The sequence below is a fragment of the Arachis hypogaea genome, chromosome 20, assembly GCF_003086295.3.
Source record: "Arachis hypogaea cultivar Tifrunner chromosome 20, arahy.Tifrunner.gnm2.J5K5, whole genome shotgun sequence".
NCBI classification, from domain to species: domain Eukaryota; kingdom Viridiplantae; phylum Streptophyta; class Magnoliopsida; order Fabales; family Fabaceae; genus Arachis; species Arachis hypogaea.
Window position 1 is genome coordinate 65497150 of NC_092055.1, and position 24553 is coordinate 65521702.

Here is a 24553-nt window from a genome sequence, read left to right on the forward strand (position 1 = left end):
CTTTTGAGAATGGTGTGCAAACTTGCACTATTCACAAGGCAAACATCTTTACTGTATGTCATTGCCATTTTCTTCAAAGACAAATAATAATAAATGAGTAGAAATATTTGCGCAGTAAAATTATTTTCTTGATTGAAAATATTTTTCTAAGAAGTATAGTATATTCTAAAAATTTTATTATTATTATCTTGGCACATTTAGCAATTTTAAAATTCATAAATATTTTATTAAACATTATTTATATACATCGTACTTGAAATTTAAATACATTGAAAATAAAACTTAACAAGAATTTTTTTTGTTACATTATTTATTTATATGAGTACTTTAACAAACCCACGTATTAAACTTTTTCATCATTGATTAAATGGCCAATATTTTCTTCAAGATTCTCAAAGAAATCAGATACATCATAATGAGTGGTGTAATTTTCAACAACATTATTTGAAACAAAATTCGTCTCCTTTCCTTCGTCGTCCTTTTTCAAAGATACTTGATAAAGATCGAACTAGGTTCCTTGGGGTAAGACAGGTACGCGACCAATGGCCCTTTCCACCACAACGGAAACATTTATCCTCTATTGATTTATTTTTCCCATTGTTTCTTTCTTTATCTCACTTCTGGTGAGATCCTTTCTTGTGAACATAATTTTTCTTCATTTCATAATTTTTTTTGTTGTCAAAACCTTGCCATTTACCTCTTTTGGGGTTATGATTTGCCGCATTTGCTTCAGGAAATGGGGCGGCACCAGTTGGGTGCGTTTCATGATTTTTTAAAAGTAACTCATTGTTGTGTTCAGCAACAAGAAGGCAAGAAATTAACTCAGAATATTTTTTAAATCATTTTTCTCGATACTGCTACTGCAGGAGCACATTTGAGGAATGGAAGGTCGAGAAAATTTTCTCTAACATATAATTATCAGTTATCTTTTTTTCACATAATTTCATTCGTGAGGTAATTCAAAACATTACTGAATTATATTCACTTATGGATTTAAAATTCTATAGACACAAGTGCGTCCATTCATATCAAGCTTGAGAAAGTATCACTATCATTTGATGATTATACCTTTCTTCAAAATTTTTTTACAGATCTGCAGGATCTTTTAATGTGAGATACTCATTTTTTAATCTTTCGTCAAGATGACGACGAAGAAAGATCATGGCTTTGGCATTATCCTTTTGAGATGCATTATTTTCAGCCTTAATGGTATTGTCAAGATCCCTTCAATCAAGATGGATTTCACCATCTAATATCCATGATAAGTAGTTTCTAGATATATCAGAGCATTAAATTCAAGATGAGAGAGTTTTGACATAATAAAAATTTGTTACCTAAGTCTTCTTAAAATTTGATCAAAATCTCGTACTGATAACATATTGTAAAATAAATAAATAAATAAAAAAGAGATAATAAATATAAAATAAAGAAGTATAATTAGATAACTCTAATATTAATATTCACCACAATTAATATCTCAATATAATAGAATTGATTCATATATATATATATATATATAAGATAGAAGAGTGTTTTGCCAGTATATATATATGTAGTAAAGTATATAAAAGAAAGAAGAGTGTTTTGACAATATAAATTAAAAGAGAGATAGAATTGTTATTGATTGTATGTATTACTTTAAATACATATCTTTATTTATACATGCATAAAGATCTCTTTTTTCACTCTCATTAAATATAACTTTTTTTGATAACATAACATTTTAATATAAAAAAGTTGAGCCACCCATATTAAATGAACATCTATTTTATTCTTATCACAACAGAATTGAATCATATATGTGTTTTTGTTATCCCCTTCAATGTTTTTAGTAGTAGTAATTTATTTAATGGACCTGTGGTATAACTTGATATTTACTATGTTCATATTTTTCGTTGTCTATCTAACAAAACTGATCTCATTATTAATGAGCACATCTATCAAAATTTTCATCAATCATCAAATATATATGCTTTTATTATATCCCAATTTTCAGTTTCACCAAGAAAAGATGCATGCATGATTCATTTGTGATTTGGTCTTTAATGGTTTACTCTTATTAGCAGTAGATCTAAAAACTAAAAATTAATAGTTAAATTTGTCCTTAAAAATGGTTTATTTTATAAATGTTATTAAATAATTTTTTTAGTTATATTGATCTTTAAAAAAATAAAATATTAGTCAAATTAATTTTTCTGTCAGTTAGATAATGACGTGTCACGTTAAATACTACGTGGTATGATAATGTGGTAAGTTAATGCCATATGTCACAAAATGATTAGTTGATGTATTATTAGTTCAGTGACACCTAACATACCATGTGTCACATGACACGTAAAATTAAAAAAATTATTTATAATTAAAATAATCCCTTAAAGTCTAGGTATAAATCGTTTTCATCCCTAAACTTTTAAAAATTAATCAAATTAGTCCTTATATAAATTTTTTTTATCTTTTTATAATATTAAATTTGAAATACTTTTTTATAAAAACTAATTTTAATATTATTTTTTAGACTTTAATAAATAAAATTCTGTTTACATAAAATAATAAAAATAATTATATTATAAAGTTATTTTGTCATTTGTATTTTAAAATTTTATATTTTCAAAATGTAATTTTTTTATAGTAAATTTTTTTTATGTAAATGAGTTTATCAAATTATTGTTGATTATATATTTAAAATTTTAATATTTTGAATCTCACTAAAAAATATAGTAGTTATTTTAAAATTTAAATTTTTTAGATTTTTTAAATTATAATTCTTATTATTGTTTAATTTATATAGTAGAATTCAATAATTGGAAAACCGATTTATGGGATCATTTGTTAAATCTTAATATTTTAATACAATTTTTTTTAAAAATAACTACTACATTTATTTAGTGAGATCTAAAAGATTAAAATATATAAAATAATTACTATATTTATTTAGTGAGATCTTAAATATTAAAACTTTTAGTATATAATTAATAATAGTTTGATAAATTTATTTATATAAACATTTTTCACCAAAAAAATTTGAAAATAAAAAATTTAAAAATACATATAAGAAAATAACTTTGTAATAATTTAATTATTTTTATTATTTTATTTGAAAAAAATTATTAAGGTGTAAAAATAATATTAAAATGAATAGGATTAAAAAATATTAAAAATTTAATATTATAAAAAAATTTATATAAAAATTAATTTGATTAATTTTTAAAATTTTAGAAATGAAAATGATATATATATATATATATATATATATATATATATATATATATATATACTTTCAGGAACTAATTTGATTATAAATAAATTTATGACATGTCAAATGACACGTGGTATGCCAAGTATCACTGACTTAACACGTCAACTAATCGTCTTGTGACATGTAGTATTAACTTATTACATCATCATGCCACGTAGCACTAAACATTATACGTCATCATCTAACTAACTAATAGAATGATCAATTTAACTTATATTTTATTTTTTAGAAATTAATATAACTAAAAACATTATTTTTTTTTTTTTTTAATTAAAGGGAGCTCAACACAACAGAGTGGAGCAAAGAAAGATGCTAAAGGTTCTGAAAATATGAAGTACAAAACAACTCCTATTTATCTACTACATGGTGTCAACATCCAAAGGGTTCACCTCCAATCCATTCCTCAGCAAACGCAAATGACTTGTTTATAATATCCCGCAAACTGGATACGTGATTTCGAAACAGCCTGCTATTCCTCTCTAGCCAGATTGTCCATACAACTGCAAAGAACCCAATGAACCACCTCTTTCTCTCAATCTTCCATATTGCCATGCTTATCCAGCTTTCGAAGTGGTCCTTGAGATTACCAGAGGGGCACCAACTCCTTCCAAATGCATGCAGCCAAGCACACCACACCTGCCACGTGATATCACAACCAAGAAACAGGTGGAACACAGTTTCCTCAGCCTTAGAACATAGCACACACTGGTTGTCATTCTGATCAAGAACACGTAGTCTTCACAGGCGATCCTTAGTATTCATCCTTCCAACTAGCACAAACCAAGACAAGAGCTTAATCCTTGGAGGGACGAACCCTTTCCATATGGCACGAGTGAAGCTATAGCTTGTAATTTCAGCCGGAAGGGCTTCTGCTTGCATCATCTATGTAAAGGAGCTCGTTGAATAAACCCCTGTGTTATCAAATTTCCATGTCACCGTGTCCTCTCTTTCATTTGTTGGCTTGGCTGACTGCAAGGTCTCATGAAGTTGTCTTACCAGATCCAACTCCCACTTGAACAGCTCCCTCCTCCACTGGAAACTCCAAATCCAGTCTAGTCCATCCCAAAACCCACAATCCCCTATGACGGCCCCGGTAAGGGTTGAAACCGAGAAGAGCCTAGGAAACTTATCTTTCAACGCCCCATTAGGCAACCAGCTATCCTTCCAGAATCGGATTGTTCTGCCATTCCCAAGCTCCATAGACAACCCGCTTATCATCTTTTCTCTCAACCGCGGCACACAAACTTGAAGCTGACAGATATCCTTCCAAGGACCTCCTCGTGTGGGCACAGGCTGGTCTCGCAACATCACCGCAGGATTCATATTGGTACAAGAGCAGACCACTTTCTTCCACAAGGGGCAGTCTTCTCTCGAGAACCTCCACCACCACTTAAACAGCAATGCTGTATTTCGAATAACTGCATCCCCGACCCCCAGTCCACCTGCTTTCTTTGGAGCCATAATAACTTCCCATTTTACAAGGGGCAACCCTTGCTTCCCCCCATCTGTACTCCACAAGAACTACCGTTGTAAAGAAATCAGCTTCTCAGCCATGGACTTTGGCATCTTGTATAAGCTGAGATAGTAAATAGGGAAACTACTAAGCACCGATTTAATTAGGACCAGCTTGCCTGCCTTGTTCAGAGTCTTTGCTTTCCACAAGCTCAGCTTCTCCTCAACCTTATCAATTACTGGTTTCCATGTCTTCACCCTTCGTGGATTTGCACCCAGGGGGATGCCCAGATATCTAATCGGTAAGGACGCCTCTGTACAACCCAATAACAGACACATCCTACGGACCCACAAGCTATCACAGTTGATCGGGATAATGTTAGACTTTTCAAAATTTATACTCAGGCCAGACATCAGTTCAAAACACCGCAAAAGCCGCTGATAATTTCTAATGGCCGCCTCCTCAGGTGGGCAGAAGAGAATAGTATCATCGGCAAACTGCAAGTGAGACAACTCAATGCTATCCTTCCCAACCAACAACGGTGATATGCGTCCGTTCCTCACTGCCTCTCCAATCATCCTGTGCAGAACATCCACAACTAAAACAAACAGGAATGGTGACAGTGGGTCTCCTTGTCTCAACCCCCTCTCCATTCTAAATGGCTTCGACGGTGATCCATTGATAAGCATTGACATAGAGGCAGAGCATACACATTCCCTGATCCATCCCCTCCATCTCTGGCCAAACCCCATCTTCTGCAAAACAATATCCACAAAGACCCATTTGACTCTATCATAGGCCTTTTGGAAGTCCAGCTTGATTATCGCAGAGATCCTTTTTCGTGTTTTCAACCAGTGCACAGTCTCACAGGCGATCAAAGCTCCATCATGTATTTTCCTGCCCTTCACGAACGCACTTTGTGTCTCACCTACAAGTCCCGGCATTACCTCTCGCATTCTCCGAACCAGAACCTTAGAAATCACCTTATAAACACAACCCACCATACTAATTGGCCTTAGATCCTTAATTTCTCTTGCACCAGTAAATTTTGGCGCCAGCGCCACCCAAGTGACATTCGACTCACTAGGTAGTTTACCAGATTGGAAGAACCCTGTCACCGCGCCAGTGAATTCGTCACCTAATTCCCCCCAACACTTCTTTATAAAATTCATATTATATCCATCGCTTCCTGGTGCCTTTGTTGACTCACAATCCCAGACTGCCTCCTTTATTTCTGCATGTGTTGGCATCCGCTCTAGCTCCGTTGCCTCTTCCTCCAAGATTCGCTTTACGAGCCCATCCCTAAATCCAATAGTCGGCGAGGGTTCCTGATGGTACAAGTCCTTATAGAAATCCCTTATGGCAATCTTTATCCTTGCTTGATTCCTTACCAACCTCCCATTAACCATTAGAGCATCAATCCGATTGGATCTTCTCCGCGCTGAGGCTAGAGTGTGGAAGTAGCGTGTGTTTTTATCCATCTCCTTTGCATGACGAGACCTTGACATCTGCTTCCAATGTAATTCCTGTCGTATGTACCATTTTTTACAACAACTTACAAGCGCCTTTCTCCTAGCTTCAACAGTCCCATCATCCACTCCAAATCCTGCAATATCATCCACTTTTTTTATTTCATCCTCAAACTGTGTAATCCTTTTATCCACATCTCCAAAGTTCTTTTTATGCCATCTGCTCAGTGGAGTCGTCAAACCCTTCAACTTGTCCATGAACTGCATGTCACCCAAAGCCCTCCACTCCTCTTTTACCATCCTTAGAAATCCAGCATGCGTGAACCAAGAATCCAAACTTCGAAACAGTCTCGGCCCTCCTCTCAACTGAGAGACCTCCATGATTAATGGGCAGTGGTCAGATAACCCTCTTGGGCCACCTCGCAGCCTGGTTTCCGGAAACACTTCTAACCACTCCAAACTCACCAGTACCCTATCAATGCAACTGCATGATTGCCCTCTGAACCAGGTGAACAATCGGTCAGTGATTACCACGTCCACTAACTCCATATCCTGGATCCATGCTTTAAACTCCGCGGCAGACACCGTCAAAGAATCAGCCCCCTTCCTATCCTCTACTTGAGTTATCTCATTGAAATCTCCCAGATAGCAAAACGGAACTTGACACAACCCAAATAGGAAACTCAATTCTTCCCAAGTAGCAAGCTTGGCTCCCCTCTCATACGGGCCATAAACCAGGCAGAAAGCACAGGAGAAATTATTTCGAAGTAACACACCCTCCACACACAACCAACGACTTCCCTTATAGCATGTATTCATCTGAAATACCGTCTCATCCCACATCAATAACAGGCCTCCAGAAGCACCAGTCGACCCAACATACTCCTATTTAACAGCACCAGCACCCCACATTTACACTACATCAAAGGTTGTCACAACTTCTTTTTTTGTCTCTATCAAGCCTAGCATATTTAACTTAAATTTCCTACAAAAATTCTTTAGCATGCTCAATTTACCAACTCCCGCCAATCCCCTAATATTCCAGGAACTAAAAATCATTTTAAAGCACTTACACACACCTTTCTCTGATTTTTTGGTCTACTCCGCCGTGCTTTCTCCTTCTGCTTAGCCAGTCTTTTCTTCTCCGCAAGTGCCTCGTTCTGTGCCTGAAGTATTGCCATGATGTCATCTTCCTCATCATACTGCACAGCTCCGGATTCCACAGCAAGCTTCCATGCTTCCCGGTTTTCCTTCATTTCAGCTTCTCTTTTACTATTAGCGGACACTTCCGGTTCAGGCTCTCTCCCAATCTCACCAGTGTCATTCATCGAATCCGCCAAATGTTCCCCTACACCCCCCAATACCGAATCTGCAGCCCCCTTGGAGCCCCCTTTACCATTATCCTCCCCACAACCCTCTCCCTCCGATCCACTCCTTTGTTTCCCTACCCCACCACCATTCAATATTATTTCCACCCGTGGATTTCCCAGGCTTAACCCATCCCTTACCATCTGGCCGCACGCCATATCCTTCGGGCAGCCTGCATCCGGGCCACTAGTAGCCAATACCGAATCCATTCCGCCACTAGACGGCAGCACCACCAATCCATCATCCATCAATACCGTTTCCCTAGCACCATCCCCCCCAGATTCGCCCTCCCTTAGAGCTTCCCGAGCCCCATTCTGGTCGAACCCCGTTCGTCCCCTTCGAGGCTTCATGCCCGAAATACACAGATCCTGGTCCAGCGCTCCCAGACTCACCCCATCGCCATCAGACCGAACCCACCACGGAGGCGAGTCCCCTGCCGCCAGACCCATCAGCACGCCAACACCATCCCCGACGACGGGTCTGCCACCCGCACCACATCTGGGCGTCGTGTTCGCCGAGTTCCGAGATGCACAGGTCTCCCTTCCGCTTCCCGCACCAAGCTCGCCGTCACTGCCAAGCTCCCTCTCATTATCAACCCAGCAGCTCTCCAATGGACCACTCCTTCCAACCCGACCCGACCGAAGACTCCCCTTCCCATTGCCTTCATTCAGCTCCCTTGGAGGCCCATAACTAAGACCCACTTCTAGCCCAACTAAATTTGCAACAGATGGGCCTATTGATTTTGGTTCCAAATCTACCACCGTTGGTTTAGGTAATCCCAATTGGGCCCCAATCGCATTACTATGCCTCCCCAATCCATTAGCATGCTTCCCTACCTGCACCTTACTTGTGATCCTATTCCCATGCTGCCTCCTACCATTTACTACCGTATCTGCACCAGAATCAGCCAATTCCTTTCTAGGAGAAAAATCCGCACACCTTGCCGTTGAAGTTTTCGAATTCAAAAAATTGTTACCCCATTCGTCCAAGATCTCAGGCTAAATTCCCGTACTACCCTTCTGTACTCCCTCCAGCCTATGCGGTATGGCCACCAACTCAGCCACCGTGTCCCACCTCTCCAGCGTTCTTGGCGTCCGGTGACGGACAGGCTGACCGGCACTAGTCTCTTCATGGCGTTCCACAGCATCATGCGCCATGTCCCCTGTCGATCCATACGCATCCTTGCCCATCTCCGTAACAAACACGTCAAAGCCACACGACCCTACCAGTAGACGGAGTCTTTCAGAGATTGGATCAAATCTCCACGTATCCACTAGCACACGTCCAGCTCAGAACGACGTGGCTGAGCGTGTTCCATCATCAACTTCAATCACTTCACCCCACTGTGTCCCGATTGCACAGAATGTATCTACCGTCCAAGCATGCAGCGGAATACCATAACACATAAGCCACACCCTTCTCCTGTCGCACCGTTTTTGTTCTTGCCAGAGGCACACATGATGAAAGATCTGCCGGATCTCATCCCCAGAACTTTCCAGCGCTTCCTCCACGCTCCGGGTGCTATCAAAAACCAACAAAGCCTTATACCTCCCCACATCACAGACTTGGACAACGTGTGGCCATACCTTCCGGATAGAGTCGTTCAATGATCGAAAATCAATTGCTCTCCCGGCTCTCCCAACAACACTCCTACTCAGCCAATCCAAGTTATCCTTGGAGGCAGATACCTCCAATTCCTTCGTCTCCCCCACCTTCGGTCCCTCAACGCGTGTATAGGTTGAGTTGGCTAAATCCGTCTGACCAATCCCATGGCCTCCGTTATCATCCGGCGTTAATTCCCCTGCACGCACCTCTATGCCAGTATTGACCTCATGCTTCTTAGGATGGATCCTGCTCCCACCCATCCCCACAACAGTAGCTCCCCGCCCCTTAGAATTATCTCTCCTATATTTGGCCTCCCCTACAAAAATCTCCGATCCCCTTAGTCGCAAGTGATTCATCTCTGCAATCGCTTTCAGAGCTCCCCCCTTCGTGGTATACCTGATGAATGCGAATAGGTAAATGATCCTATTCCTCATCTTCCATGACAGATAGATATCGTTAATCCGCCCCGTCCAAGAAAAAAGCTCAAATAACTCCCGTTTTGAAATATCACCTGGTAATCTGTCCACGAATACACTGAACGAATCCCGCTCTAAGCGCACGTACTCCTCACGATTCCAAACTCTTGGGTCCTTCTCCAACCTGGTGGAAGCCCAACCTCTACCCTGCGCGGTGGTTCCCCACCCTTCACCCTCTCGCCTGGAAAATGCTCTCATTATTCTGTCTGCCTTCTCCTCACTCTTCTATATACTTCATTCGTGGAAGTAAGAATAACTAAAAAAATTATTTAAAAACCAATTTAAAAATTAAATGATCTTTAAAGAATAAATTTTACTATTAACCCTTAAAAGTAACTACTCAACTAAGTAAATGACCTAAAGTTTCTGTATTTTAATTTAGCAATTGGCATTGTAATAACAGAACCAACAATTTGAGTGTTTTCCTTTAAGGCCTATGCGATTTCAGAAATTCTAGAAGGCTAAATTGAAAACAGTTCGTTAGCACGTTAAATTTTTTCAATTTTTACATATACATATATAAATTAGTATAATTTGTATTTACATTATACAAAATTTGCACATACAATTCTAAGAGAGTAGTATATAGATATGAACAAACGCATAAGTTTACAAATAATGCTTTTCTTTTTTCTTATGATATATGTTTTTGGATATTTTGAGTTTAATTTTAATACGCTAATAATATAAAACGTTATATATATTCGTTTGTTTATAATTATTTATACAATTAATTTATAAAATAATTATTTTTGTTAATATAATATTATAGAATAATTAAATATAAATATAAAATTATTTTATATTAATAATATGTTAAAATTAAATTTTATTTTTTTTCAAATTAAAAAGTAATGAATTTCTTGAATGATAATTGAAAGATCCTGCTTGACGTACATACCTAGTGTATCAGCTGATCAGATGTAGGCATGTAGGAAACATGCATGCATGCTAGTCAGACTTGAATAAAAAGATAGACACCAAGTTAAATGAAGATATTAAAAAAAATTTTTATAAAGAGTTTTATATTAAAAATATATTTTATTTGTTTAGCCATTAAAAAAAATATTTTATAATATATCAAAATTAAATTATATAATTTATTATTTAATAATAAAAAAACAACTTTACATAAAAATAATTGTAAAATTTTTATATTAGTATCTACTTATAAAATTTGTTACTTAATTATCCAAAAAATTTAAATAGTTAATATTTAATTTAAAAATATAAAATTTAATCATTTTAAATATTAAAATTTATTATAAAAAGAAAGTTAGATAAAAATTAAGCATCCACACCATAAAATTAATCATTATAAAAACATAAAAGTGTACGTCCGAATAATATAATGTATCAGGCTATTAGCAAAGTGCACGGTCTAAACTTAGGGTATTTTTTTCCAAACAGTAAATTGAATTCACTCCCTTTCACCTACACGTAACAAGAGGACAATATAGTAGGAAACTAGGAATCTAAAAGAATAAACTACAAAAAATTGCACTCAAAATATTTTTGTCATATTTTATTCATGATAAAAATATTTTCAAATTTTATCAATAAAAATATTTTTAAATTATTTAAAAACATGATAAAAATACATATATATGAACTAAGAGGTTCTATATTAACGAAAAAAATGATGTCACAAATAAAATTTTTTATGTTGTAAATAAAATTCTGATATTGACAAGTAAATCATGTCATATTTTTTTATTAATAGAGTAGATTTGTGATCATAATTATGTATATGAATGTTGGAAGTCTACTTTTATTTTTTTTTTTTTTCATTTTTTTCATTATTTTCTTTACGCATTTTATTTTTACTTCTGTTCTTTAAGTATTTTTGCTTTTTTTCATTTTCAATTTGAAAGTTTCATCCGTTTTATTGCAATTCTTTATTATTTGTCACAATTCAAACATCTCATACATTTCGACACGAACGCTAAGTAATTTTCGGGTCAAACTCATTCTTTTTCAGAGGAGTCGTATCTGCTTCCGATACTTGAGATCTTGATACAAGTTTGATTTGACACCCTATCAAAAAATCCTGTCGAGGATACCAAAAATCAAGTGAAATAAATTAGCACGCCCAGTGGAATGCTGGGTTAAATAATGTGTCAAATTTTGCATGCGATTATGCAATGACAAATTAATAATGACTGATAGATCTTCTACTTCGACGGATACGTCGAATAATGATGCTGGTGAAAACACATGAGGCTAAGAGGCAGAGGCTGGCCCATTATATCAAATGACAAACCCTGTTATTACAGAGGAAATTTCGTCGGCTGTATCCAGTACATGGCCTTTATATGAAGTATGGCCTCCATACAGAATGCCTCCAAATTATGCTCCATCAGTGAAAAATTCCAGCACGGGATATATAAGAGATACAAGCACTACAAGAAACAACCCCTTGTATAGTTCGACACCTCCTCCAAGTTACCTTCCAGTGGGTATATAGACCCACTATGACCTTAATATAGCAAATCACAATGCTTATTAATATGTGATGAATAATCTCCCATATTTAGGGTCGGTACCCATATCTTTGCAACCTAATATAATAATGCCAAATGTCATTTCAACACAAGGTACAGGAGCAATCCAAGTAAGGTTGCTAGTTAGTGGAGGACTGATAAAAACAAAATCGCCGGCTTAAAATTTTCACAAATTAAGTTCCGTTCCAAGTATAGTTCCAAACCAACAAGTAATGTTCAAGTCAAATTTTTAAATTCTAAGAATGTCACAATACAAAACAAATATAAACTGAGAGTATTTAAACTCCCGGGTCGTTCTCCCTAGGAATTGCAATTAAGTGTCCTATTATTGGCTATGAGAAATTTTGGGGGTTGATTATAAGAGGCAAGAAATTAAAGTGCAAGGAAGTAAATAGACATTCAAGAAATTAAAGCTCAAAGCAAGTAAATAAAAAATGTAATTCAAGTGGCAAAAAGTAGGAACTCTTAGCAAGGATTGGGAGTTAAGGATTCCTATCATAATCATAGACCACAAACATGATAATTGCTAAGAATTAATCCCAATTAGTCTATTCTAACATCGAGAATAAGTCAAAAGGGCATAATTAATCTCAATCCACAAGTCCTAATCAACTCACTAATTAACTTAGTGAAAGACTAGCCTTAGTGGAAACCAAACCAACTAACAATTCTAATCACAATATCGAATGGACATCTATGACTCAAGGTCACCTAATTATCCAATTTCAAGCCAAGAGTGTGAAAAACTAGGCAAAAGCTAAAAGAGACATTTTATCAAACACCTAGCATGCATAAAAGAAAAAACATCATAAATTGTAATAAAAATAAATCTAGACCAATTATAATAAAATGATAATAACAACTCAAACAAGCGTTAAAGAGAGACATAAAATATCAAAATTGCATTAAATGAAATTGAAAGTAACAAGAGTGTTCATAAACTAGAAATGACAAAATTGAGAAAATAACAAAAGAAATGAAGATGATCAAGACAAGAAAGCAAGAAACATAAATGAAACTACATTAAAACAAGAATTAAATGCTGAAATTAGAGAGAAAGTAAACTAAAGAACCCTAATTCTAGAGAGAAGGGGGAGCTTCTCTCTCTAGAAAAACTAAGCTAAAACATGTAAAAATCTAAACCTAAGTGCTCCCCCCTTCATCCTTCTTCAATTTGGCTTGAAATAGCTTCAGAAATGAGTTGGATTGGGTTTTGGGGGCCCAGAAATCGCCCCTAGCGATTTCCAATTAATGAGCTCACGTGCCAGGACTTGTGCATACGCACAAATTTTGTGTGTATGCACACTTAAACGTATGTAAGCTATAGCAAATTATATATCATTTTGAAGCCCCAGACGTTAGCTTTCCAATGCCACTAGAACTGCTTCATTTGGACTTCTGTAGCTCAAGTTATGATCAATTTAGTACCGAGAGGTCAAGATTGACAACTTTCCAAGTCCTTCATTTCTTGAATTCTTCCACTTTGTATGCTTTCCTTTCTCACTTCTTCAATCCATACTTGCCTTATAAACTTAAAATTACTCAGCAAACATATCAAGGCATCAAATGGAATTAAAGTGAATAAAATTTAGCAATTAAAATGCCTAAAAAACATGTCTTTACTTTCAAGCACAATTTAGGAAGAATTTATGAAACTATGCTATTTCAATGGATAAACGCAAGAAAAGTGGATGAAATCCACCCAAATAGAGCAAATAAATACCATAAAATATGGATTCATCAAGGACGTACCTCCATATTTCAAAATATATAGAGACAAATTTCTGTCAAAATAATGGCTCATAACACGGTCGAATCTTTAGCTGTATTTAGACTTCAAATTGAGGATAGCCATAATGATTTGGTCAATATGCTTACACAGCAGATGGCTATAATTTTAAATCCTATAATGAAGAATAATAATGCAAGAATAGAGCAAATAGCTCGACGTGTCGATAATATTGCAGGAGCAGTCAATCGATCGTTTATACCACCGATAGGTGGAATACAGGATGATAATCCTTCCTTAATGTTAAATAGAGGAGATAATCCAAATAGAATTTTGAATGAGGCTAGAGCAAACAATGCTGCTCAAGCTTATGGTCAGAATATAACCCAAGTGTCGAATAGATTTTGAATCAAGCAGGGTTAAATATTAGGGTGAGAAATAAACCCTGTTTCATTTCTCCCTTTCCAGATTATGTCTTGCAAGCCGAACTCCCTAGAGGAGTCAAAACTCTCAAATCCCTCAATAAATTTGTAGGTGAGAGAAGAGAATTTATAGTCGAGCATATAGCTCGCTATACAGTCAAAATTGGTGAGTTAAATGGTAATGAATATTTAAAAATGAGATATTTGTCCTCTTCTTTGACAAAGAATGAATTCACATGGCTTTTAAATTTGTATCCTAACTCAATCTACAGCTGGGTTCAGTTGGAAATGAGTTTTTATGATCAATTCTTTAGAGGTGAAATGAAAGTAACTTTGTCTGATTTATTCACAGTGAGAAGGGAAAATATAAGTGGATCAATGACTATTTGATCCGATTCAAGAATATAAGAAACAAATATTTCACTCCTATTCCTGAACCTGAAATAGTCAAAATGGCCATCAATGGTCTCAACTTCAATATTTGAAAAAAATTAGTAAGCCAACAATTCCTTGACTTGGCTCAGTTAGTTGATAAGGTTCAACAAATTGAAAAGTTGAATAAAGAAAAAGAAAAACTTAAATCGAGCAAAAAAACCTTTCTTTAATAAAAAATAAATTATGTCGACTGTATTGGTGAAGGAGAGTCGAGCAATGAGTCTGCCTTTGCTGTAGAATTAAAAGATGGACCCCATATGTGTGTTGATCTCTTAATCCAGTTGAAGACAAAACTCTTTTGACAGGAGGAAGAAGTTATTCTTTTGACTTGACAAAAGCTGAACAAATTTTTGACATGTTATTAAAAAACAAACAGCTTGTACTCCTTGAAGGGAAAAGAATACCATTTGTTTTTGAAATTAGAAATAAAATGTTTTGTAAATTTCATCAAACCTCTGGACATTATACTAATAATTGTGTCCGTTTTAGGGACATGATACAGAAGGCAATTGATGATGGTCGATTAAAGTTTGCAAAGAAGGCTGAGATGAAAGTAAACTCTTATCCTTTCCAGGTCACGTCAAACTTTTCAGAAACATAGAAATTGACTTTCTCGATTAACATGGCGTTTGTCGAGCCTACAGGAAAAAATAGTCAGTTCGAACTCGACATGTTCAAAATAGAAAGAACCATTTATCCAAAGGCAGGAGATGACCTGTTGGATTTTTTACTATGGCAAAGAGAAGAGGAAGGAAATGTTGCTATTTGTCCTCGATGCAGTGCCTTGTTCGACGCCTTAACTGCTAAAGCTTTTGACTTATACAAGAGAACCAAGAATGTGTTTCTCAAAAGAAACTAAGGCAAGCTCGACTGAAAAACAGGGAAGTAAGGGTCGAGGCTGGTGCAAAATTTACAATCCACAACTTACCGACAAGTAAACCGGATCGTACCAAGTAATAAACTCAGGTGAGTGAGTATCAATTCCACAAGGATTAACGGATTAAGCAAACAATAGTAAATTAATTATTCTAGTCAGGCAACCAAAACTTAGGGTTTCAATAGCAAATAATGTAAAAATAGAGAATTAAATAAAAGCAAACAAAAATTGGTTAAGAAAATAATATGATAAAGATAGTTAAGGTGTCAAAGATATTTAAATTTTTGAATTAATATTCAATCTTAACTACCTTGCATGCAAAGATTATGTTTATGGAAAACCCCAAGTGATTAAATTCCTATTCCTAGGCAATTCAATCTCCTCTAATGCAACCAACCGCCAATCTCTTGATCACTCAATTGCATTAGAGGGTGAAATTACAATTCTGATGTATATGCCACACAACCCTTAAAACCCAAAAGCATAATGCAGTTATATGTCATGTACCATATTAAGTCTAGATAATTAGGAACTATGAGAGATTGGTTTCAAGCTGTAATTCTAATGATATAACCTTTCCAAGACTCAAATAGAATTCAAGTTGAATTAAATTTATTTCCCAATAATCACTAATTCTTAGAATGAAGAACGAAACCAATTCTTAAATAATAATCAAAATATTAATCAAGAGTAGAAGAACAAATAATTATTAATCTATCAAAGTAAATAGAGCTCCAAACCTTAACAATGGAGGATTAGTTTCTCATAGTGTGGAAAAAATCCTAGCAGAGAAAAATTATAAAAGTGCAGAGGAGGAGGAGGAGGAGGATGAGAAGAAGAAGAAGAAGAAGAAGAAGAAGAAGAAGAAGAAGAAGAAGAAGAAGAAGAAGAAGAAGAAGAGCATGGCCAGGGGCCGAGAGAGCGTAAGTGATAAGCGGATATTTTATACCTTTTTGGGCTTATTTTCTTAGTGTTTTTAATATTTTTTATTAAGTTTTATTATGTTTTAGTAGGTTTTAGTGCAAAATTCACATTTTGAATGCTACTTTGAGCTTTTGTAATTTTCTTATGATTTTAGGTGATTTTTGGGTGAATTTGGTAAGTTTTGGTAAAGTCTGATTCAGAGGCAAAGAAAGGAGTGTAGATGTTGTCAGATCCTGACCTCTATGCATTCAAATGAGCATTTATTGAGCTAAAGAGGTCCAATTGACACTCTTTTAACGGCGTTGGAAAGCTAACTTCCAGAGCTTTCTAGCAATATATAATGATCTATACTTTTCTTTGGAATGGATTGCCCAAAATGGGCGTTGAACACCCGATTTACCCCCTTTCTGGCCTTCAACACCCCAAAAGGACCAAGGCCAGTGTTGAATGCCCAAAATTGGCATTCAACGCCACCATGGGAGCGTTCAATACCCACTTTTCCAAGCTAAATGCCAGCTTATCCCAAACACTCACCAAGTGGGCTTAGAAGTGGATTTTCGCACTTTTCTGCTTAGTTTATTTCATTTTTGTAATTCTTAATTTTTAGATTAGTATATATAGGCGAAGATCAACCGTGTTTAGGATCTGCAGCCTCTCAGAACTTATTTCCACTTTATCTTCTGTAAAATATGAGCGGCTAAACCTCCTAGATTAAGGATAGGAGCTCTGCTCATTCCTATGGATTAATATCATTACTTTTCTACTTTAATACATGCTTGATTCCATTCTATGATGTATTGTCATTCTTAATCTTTATAAATCTGGGGTGGAACAAAAGTATGACCCCTTATTCTACATGAGTTCTTACGAGTCCTAACCCGGATAGTATTGAGCTATAGCTTGAGAGTACATCACAGGTTCCAACAAGTTATTTGGGCTAATTAGGATATGTGACATGAAATCTCATTAGTCATGGGTAATTGAGGTCCCTGTGGCATTAAGGCTAGAATCATAAAGCTTCATTCTCCAATTCGAAAGATCCGACCTTGTCTGTGGCATTTTGAATAGCATCATCAGAGATTGAATTGCGTGAGCTTCACCCTCATCCAGATTGACTGACTTGTTCGGCCGTTTGGTTTGGACAAGAGGAGATTAATGACTACTACCCCTGGCTTAATCACTTACAGCCTTGCCGTTGAATGAGTCGCTCATTGTTAAAGTAGTTAGTAAGAAGTATTAATCCGGAAGAACAAGCATCTTCAAGGCCTTAACTATTTTCTCACTATTGTTCTACATCAATTCTTTATTGCTTTCGGTATTGTTTTGTCTATGCGCCTACGGCAACAACAATCAACTTTCTATTTGCCTGACTAAGATTTGCAGAATAACCACAGCTTGCTCAATCCAACAATCCTCGTGGGATTCGACCCTCACTCACCTAAGGTATTACTTGAACGACCGGGTACACTTGTCGTTTAAGTTGTGGGAAATTCGATTTTTCCGCATCAAGATTTTGGCACCATTGCCGGGTGTTCGAGATTGACAAACTAACGGTTGTCTTGCTCCTTAGATTAGGTACTTTTTACTGTTTTTCTTTTAATTGTGCTTCTTATTTTCTTTTTCAAAATTAATCAAAAATATTCTCATCTTTTATTTTGTTTGAGTCTTGTGTCAATTTTTAATTTTTGTATCCCTGTGGTTTTTGTTTCTTTTCTTGAATTTTCGAAAATTGTTCTTGTTTTTCTTTCTTGGTGTTCAAAATTTTGATTATATTTTTCTCTATTTGATTTTAAAATTTTTAAGTTTAGTCTCTTTTAGTGTTTATCTTTCTGTTTTTCAAAATTTATAATATTTGATATCAAAATATTTGAGTTTGGTGTCCCTTTAATTTGTTTCCATTTCGAATTTCAAAAATATTTTGAAACTCCTTTCCTTTTTAAGCCTTAAAATTTGAAAATTTTAGATTAATTCTTCTCTTTCTATTTTGAATTTTACGTCCTTATTATTAGCAATATTACTTTAATTTATTTCATATCTCTTTAGGACATCTGACTAGGAGCTCTCTATCCTTTGACATAGAGGCCCCTGATATTTTCTTGCTTTGCTTCTTGTTTGTGCAAGCAGGAACAGGAAAATATCATTACGGATCCACTTGAGAGTGCACAACCAAGAAGAACTCTGGGGTCTTATACAGTCCCCACTCCTGACTTCTATGGAAGAAGTATTTGTGTGGCACCTATTAGAGCAGCCAATTTTGAGCTCAACCTACAACTAATTACCTTATTACAGCAAAACTGCCAGTTTCAGGGACTTCTACAAGAAGAACCCACGAAATTCCTTGCAAACTTCCTGTAGATTTTCGAGAGAGTAGACCAGGATGTCTACAGACTCCTGCTCTTCCCATTTGCTGTAAAAGACCAAGCAAAGAGGTGGTTAGATAACCAACCCAAATTGAGCTTGAGAACATGGGATAAGCTGGTGGTCAAATTCTTGAACCAATACTTTCCCCCAAGGAAGCTAACCCAGCTAAGGCTGGACATTCAAGACTTTAGACAAGAAGAGAATGAGTCTCTTCATGATGCCTGGGGAGATACAGAATGAAGCTACAGGAATGCCCCACAGAAATGTTTTCATAATGGGTAAAGCTAGACATCTATTACGGACTCACAGATAGAGCTAAGATATCCCTAGATCATTCTGCAGGTGGTTCAATCCACATGAGAAAGACAATTGAAGAAGCTCAAGAACTAATTGAGACAGTCACCAGCAACCAGCATTTATACTCATTTGGTGAGACTACAATAAGAGGAGAGGTCAAGGCAGTGTCCATGAAATCATACCTTCCAAAACAAAGTGAATCATTGACCCAGCAGCTACACGCCCTCACACAACAGTTGCTAAATTTGAAAGAAATGTTGCAGAAAACTCATGCCTCCAACAAGAATATAAAGGCACGATTGAACCAGGTTGAACAGCATTTGTCTGAACAGATAAGAGAAGAGTGGCAAACCATCCAATTGAGGAGTGGAAGGTTTCTAACCTCCCAGTCTCAGAACAGTAAGAAATAGGGGGAAGGGGTGATGCACCGCTATTTGGTGATGCATTCTATGCTGAATTTAGGGGATTTTATCACCCTTGTCCCACATTTATCCACTAAAATAGCATGGTTTTATATATTCTCCCTAATTTGTGCTTAAGAGTGAAAACATACTTTTTAGGCCTTAAATTAGTTAGTTTTAATTCACCTTTAATTCCACTAGATGCTTTGCTGTGTGTGTTACTGATTTCAGGTTGAAAAGGCTAGGAATGGGTCAAAGGAATGAAGAGAAAAGCATGCAAAGTGGAGAAATCATGGAAAATCAAGGACTGGAAGAAATTCAGCCCACGAGCATGCGTAGCAGACGCGCACGTGTGGAATGTGAAAGTCGCCAGGTGATGCGTACGCATACATGACACGTACGCGTGGAACACAAATTGCCAAGCAACGCGTACGCGTGACCGACGCATACGCGTCGACGCTCGCACGTGACTTCATTAAAGGCAAAATGCTGGGGGCAAATTCTGGGCTTCCCAGGCCCAAATCCATCTCATCTCTGAGCCTATTATATGCAGAAATCAAGAGGAGATCAAGTAGCTTTTAGTTTAGGGAGAGTCATAATTGAATTTTGGAGGGAAATGCTTTAGTTAGATTCTAGAGAGGGAAGCTCTCTCTTCTCTCTAGAATTAGGATTATGTTAGATTAGGATTTCTTATATCTAGGTTAATTTCATGCTTGGATTTACTTTTCCTTTTCAATTCCTTGTTCTTCTACCTTTCCTCTCTCTAGTTTTGTATTTCATTCTTGCAATTCTTTACTTTTATATTGATACACTTTTGTTTCTTCTATTTCTCTTTTAATGCAATTTATATCTCATGTTTTTTTATTGTTGAATTGATTTGTTGTTGTTGATTTCCTTGCAATTAGTAGTTGTAGATTTATAATTCTTGCACTTTTATCTTGCTTTCCTTTTATGCCTTCCAAGTGTTTGATAAAATGCTTGGAAGGATGTTAGAATAGAGTCTTCTCCTCCTGGCTTTGGTTGAGTAATTGGAGACTCTTGAATTATCAAATTACTTTGTTGATTGATAATTGAAAGTTACTAGTTGACTTGAATTCCACTAACTCTAGTCTTTCCTTAGGAGTTGATTAGGACTTGAGGAATCAAGTTGATTTATCCATTTGACTTACCTTCATAGTTAGAGGTTGACTAAGTTGGAGCAATGGACAATTGATGTCACAATTGATGATGATAATGAGGATAGGACTTCTAATTCTCATTCCTTGCTAAGAGCTTTCTTAGTTATTAGTTTACTTCTTTTGCAATTCATCTTTCATGTTTCTTATCCAAAATCCAAAAGATATATAACTCATAACCAATAGCAAGAACACTTCCCTGTAATTCCTTTGAGAGACGACCTGAGGTTTGAATACTTCGGTTATTATTTTTAGGGGTTTGTTACTTGTGACAACCAAATTTTTGCATGAAAGGATTATTTGTTGGTCTAGAAACTATACTTGCAACAAGAACTTATTGTGAAATTCTATACCATCAAAAATCCACTCATCAAGGGGAAACGTCAGAAGGTGGAAACACAGCAACCCAGGGCATTGCCAAGGGCACTGAACACCCATAGGGGAGAAACATTGGCGTTCAACGCCCAGTAGGGGCCAATGATAAACTCCCACATTTATTCAATGAAATAGCATGGTTTTTTGAATTTCTCCTGAATTGGTAAAAACATGATTTTTAGGCCTTAAATTGGTTAAATTTAATTTACTTTAATTCCATTCGATACCTTGATATATTTGTTAAGTGATTTCAGGATTAGAAGGAAAATATTGGGTTGAAGGAATGAAGAAAAAGCATGCAAAAATGGAGAATTCATGAAGAAATGAGGATTTGCTGAACTCAAGGCCACGCGCACGCGGCACCCACGCGTACGTGTGAAAAAGAAATTCTCCATCGATGTGCGCGTCACCCACGCGTACGCATGAAGAAGAATTTTGCTAGTGACGCATACACGTGACCCATGCGTACGCGTGACAAGCGGCACGTGACCTCACTAAAGGCAATACGCTGGGGCGATTCTTGAGCTCAAGGAGGCCCAAATCCAGCTCATTTCTGATGCTTTTGAACCCAAGGATTCCAAGGGAATGGGGGGAGGGGTCATAGTTTAGTTTTCATCATGTTTTAGGTTAGAATTCTAGAGAGGGAAGCTCTCCCTTCTCTCTAGAATTTATGGTAGTTTAGGTTAAATTTTCTTAGATCCAAGTTTTAATTCTTGTTTCATTTTAGTTTTCCTTTACTTTTATTTGTTCTACCACCTTGGTTTATCTACTTCTCTTGTTAATTTCTTATTTTTCTCTCTTTTATGTTTATGAACCCTTGTCGGATTTCGATTTCTTCTAATGCAATTTTATGTTTCCATGTCTTTTTATGTTTATTTTAGTTGCAATTGTTGATTTCTTGCTTATGTTAGTTATAGTTTTTATTAATTCTTGCATTTTGTGATGTTTACTTTTATTGCACTCTAGGTGTTTGTTAAAATGTTTTCTTTACTCTTGGCTTAAGCTAAGAGAATTGGGTGACCTTGAGTCATTAGGTCTCATTCAGTTGGTGATTTGAGAATCCTTAGTGGTCAATCAGTAGCTAGGTTGGGACTTATGGGTTGATGTTGATCAAGCCTATTTAACGTACTTCAAGCATAGAAGTAGACATTTGACGTACTTCAAGCAGAGAAGTAGACTTGATGGGTTGGTCCCTGATGAGCGGATAATTTATACCCTTTTTGGCATTGTTTTTATATAATTTTTAGTATGTTTTAGTTATTTTTTATTATATTTTTATTAGTTTTTATGCAAAAATCACATTTCTGGACTTTACTATGAGTTTGTGTGTTTTTCTGTAATTTCAGGTATTTTCTGGCTGAAATTGAGGGACCTGAGCAAAAATCTGATTCAGAGGCTAAGAAAGGACTGCAGATGCTGTTGGATTCTGACCCTCCTGCACTCGAAGTGGATTTTTTGGAGTTAAAAAAGCCCAATTAGTGCGCTCCTAATTGCGTTGGAAAGTAGACACCTTGGGCTTTCCAGCAATATATAATAGTCCATACTTTTCCCGAGATTTGATGGCCTAAACTGGCGCTAAAACCAGCCAAAAACTTTCTGGCGTAAAACACCAGAACTGGCACCAAAACTGGAGTTAAACGCCCAAATTGTCACCCAAGCTGGTGTTTAACTCCAAGAATGGCCTATGCACGTGAAAGCTTCAATGCTCAGCCCAAGCACACACCAAGTGGGCCCCGAAAGTGGATTTCTGCACTATCTGCACTTAGTTACTTATTTTTTGTAAACCCTAGTAACTAGTTTAGTATAAATATCACTTTTTACTATTCTATTCGTATCCTTTGTCAACCCTAAGACTTTGGACATTTGGAACCTCTTTGGGAGGCTGGCCATTCAGCCATGCCTAGACCTCTTTTCACTTATGTATTTTCTATGGTGGAGTTTCTACACCCCATAGATTAAGGTGTGGAGCTTTGCTGTTCTTCATGAATTAATGCAAGTACTATTGTTTTTCTTTCAATTCACGCTTACTTCTTCTTCAAGATATACTCTTGTACTTAATTCAGTTGAGTCAGAATGAAGGGGTGACCCATGACAATCAGCCACTATTTTCGTTACTCGCTTAGCCAAGATCCGTGTGCCTGACAACCACAAGCGGTCTACATGATGTTCAACATAGTCATTGGACGATAGCCGGAGTATATTCTCTTGGGTCTCTAATCCGTGATTCACATCGTCTCTCCTGACAACAGAGCATCCGAATCTGAGACTAGAACTTTCGTGGTATAGGCTAGAACCATTGGCAGCATTCCTGAGATCTGGAAGTCTAAACCTTGTCTGTGGTATTCCGAGTAGGATCTGGGAAGGGATGACTGTGACAAGCTTCAAACTTGCGAATGTTGGGTGCAGTGACAGTGTGCAAAAGGATAGAGAGATCATATTCTGATGCTAGTGAGAACCGACAGATGATTAGCCGTGCGGTAGCTGTACCTGGTATTTTTCATCCGAGACGAGAAATCCGGCAGTTGATTAGCCATGCAGAGGCAGTACCTGGTATTTTTCATCCGAGAGGATCATACAGCTTGCCATGGAAGGAAGCACGCATGATTGGATGAAGACAATAGGAAAGCAGAGGTTTAGAAGCAACAAAGCATCTCCGAACGCTTATCTGAAATCCCCACCAATGAATTACATAAGTATCTTTATTTTATTTTATGTTTTATTTATCTTTTAATTATCAAAAACTCATAACCATTTGAATCCGCCTGACTAAGATTTACAAGATGACCATAGCTTGCTTCACGCAGACAATCTCCGTGGGATCGACCCTTACTCACGTAAGGTATTACTTGGACGACCCAGTGCACTTGCTGGTTAGTTGTGCGGAGTTGTGAAAAGTGTGATCACAATTTCGTGCACTAGTCCCTCACAATTGTCAATACATGGTTTGTAGACAAAGATGGTGATCTCAATTTCCATGCCTTAGCCAAGTGTTATTTTCCTTTCTTTTATTAGTTAATTGTCATTTACTTTCTTGTTATTTACTTTTCTTGCCAATTACCAAATCAAACCCCCTTGTTCCTTCATAGCCAATAATTGAGCACTTCATTGCAATTCCTTGTGAGACGACCCGAGGTTTAAATACTCTCGGTCATTTTATTGGGGTTTGTACTTGTGACAACCAAAATTTAAACATTGATTGAGTGTTGTTTGTTGGTTGAGAACTATACTAACAACAGAATTATTTTGTGAAAATTCCTAACCAATGAAAATACTTTTTTAGTCAATAAGGGCGTCCAATGCCCAGAAGGTGGCAATGTTGGCGTTCAACACCAGGAAGGGATCAGCATGGGCATTGAACGCCCAGATACAGGAGGCCAAGCACGTGCCAGTTCAGAGAACACTCATCCGAAGCAAGCTGGTAATCCT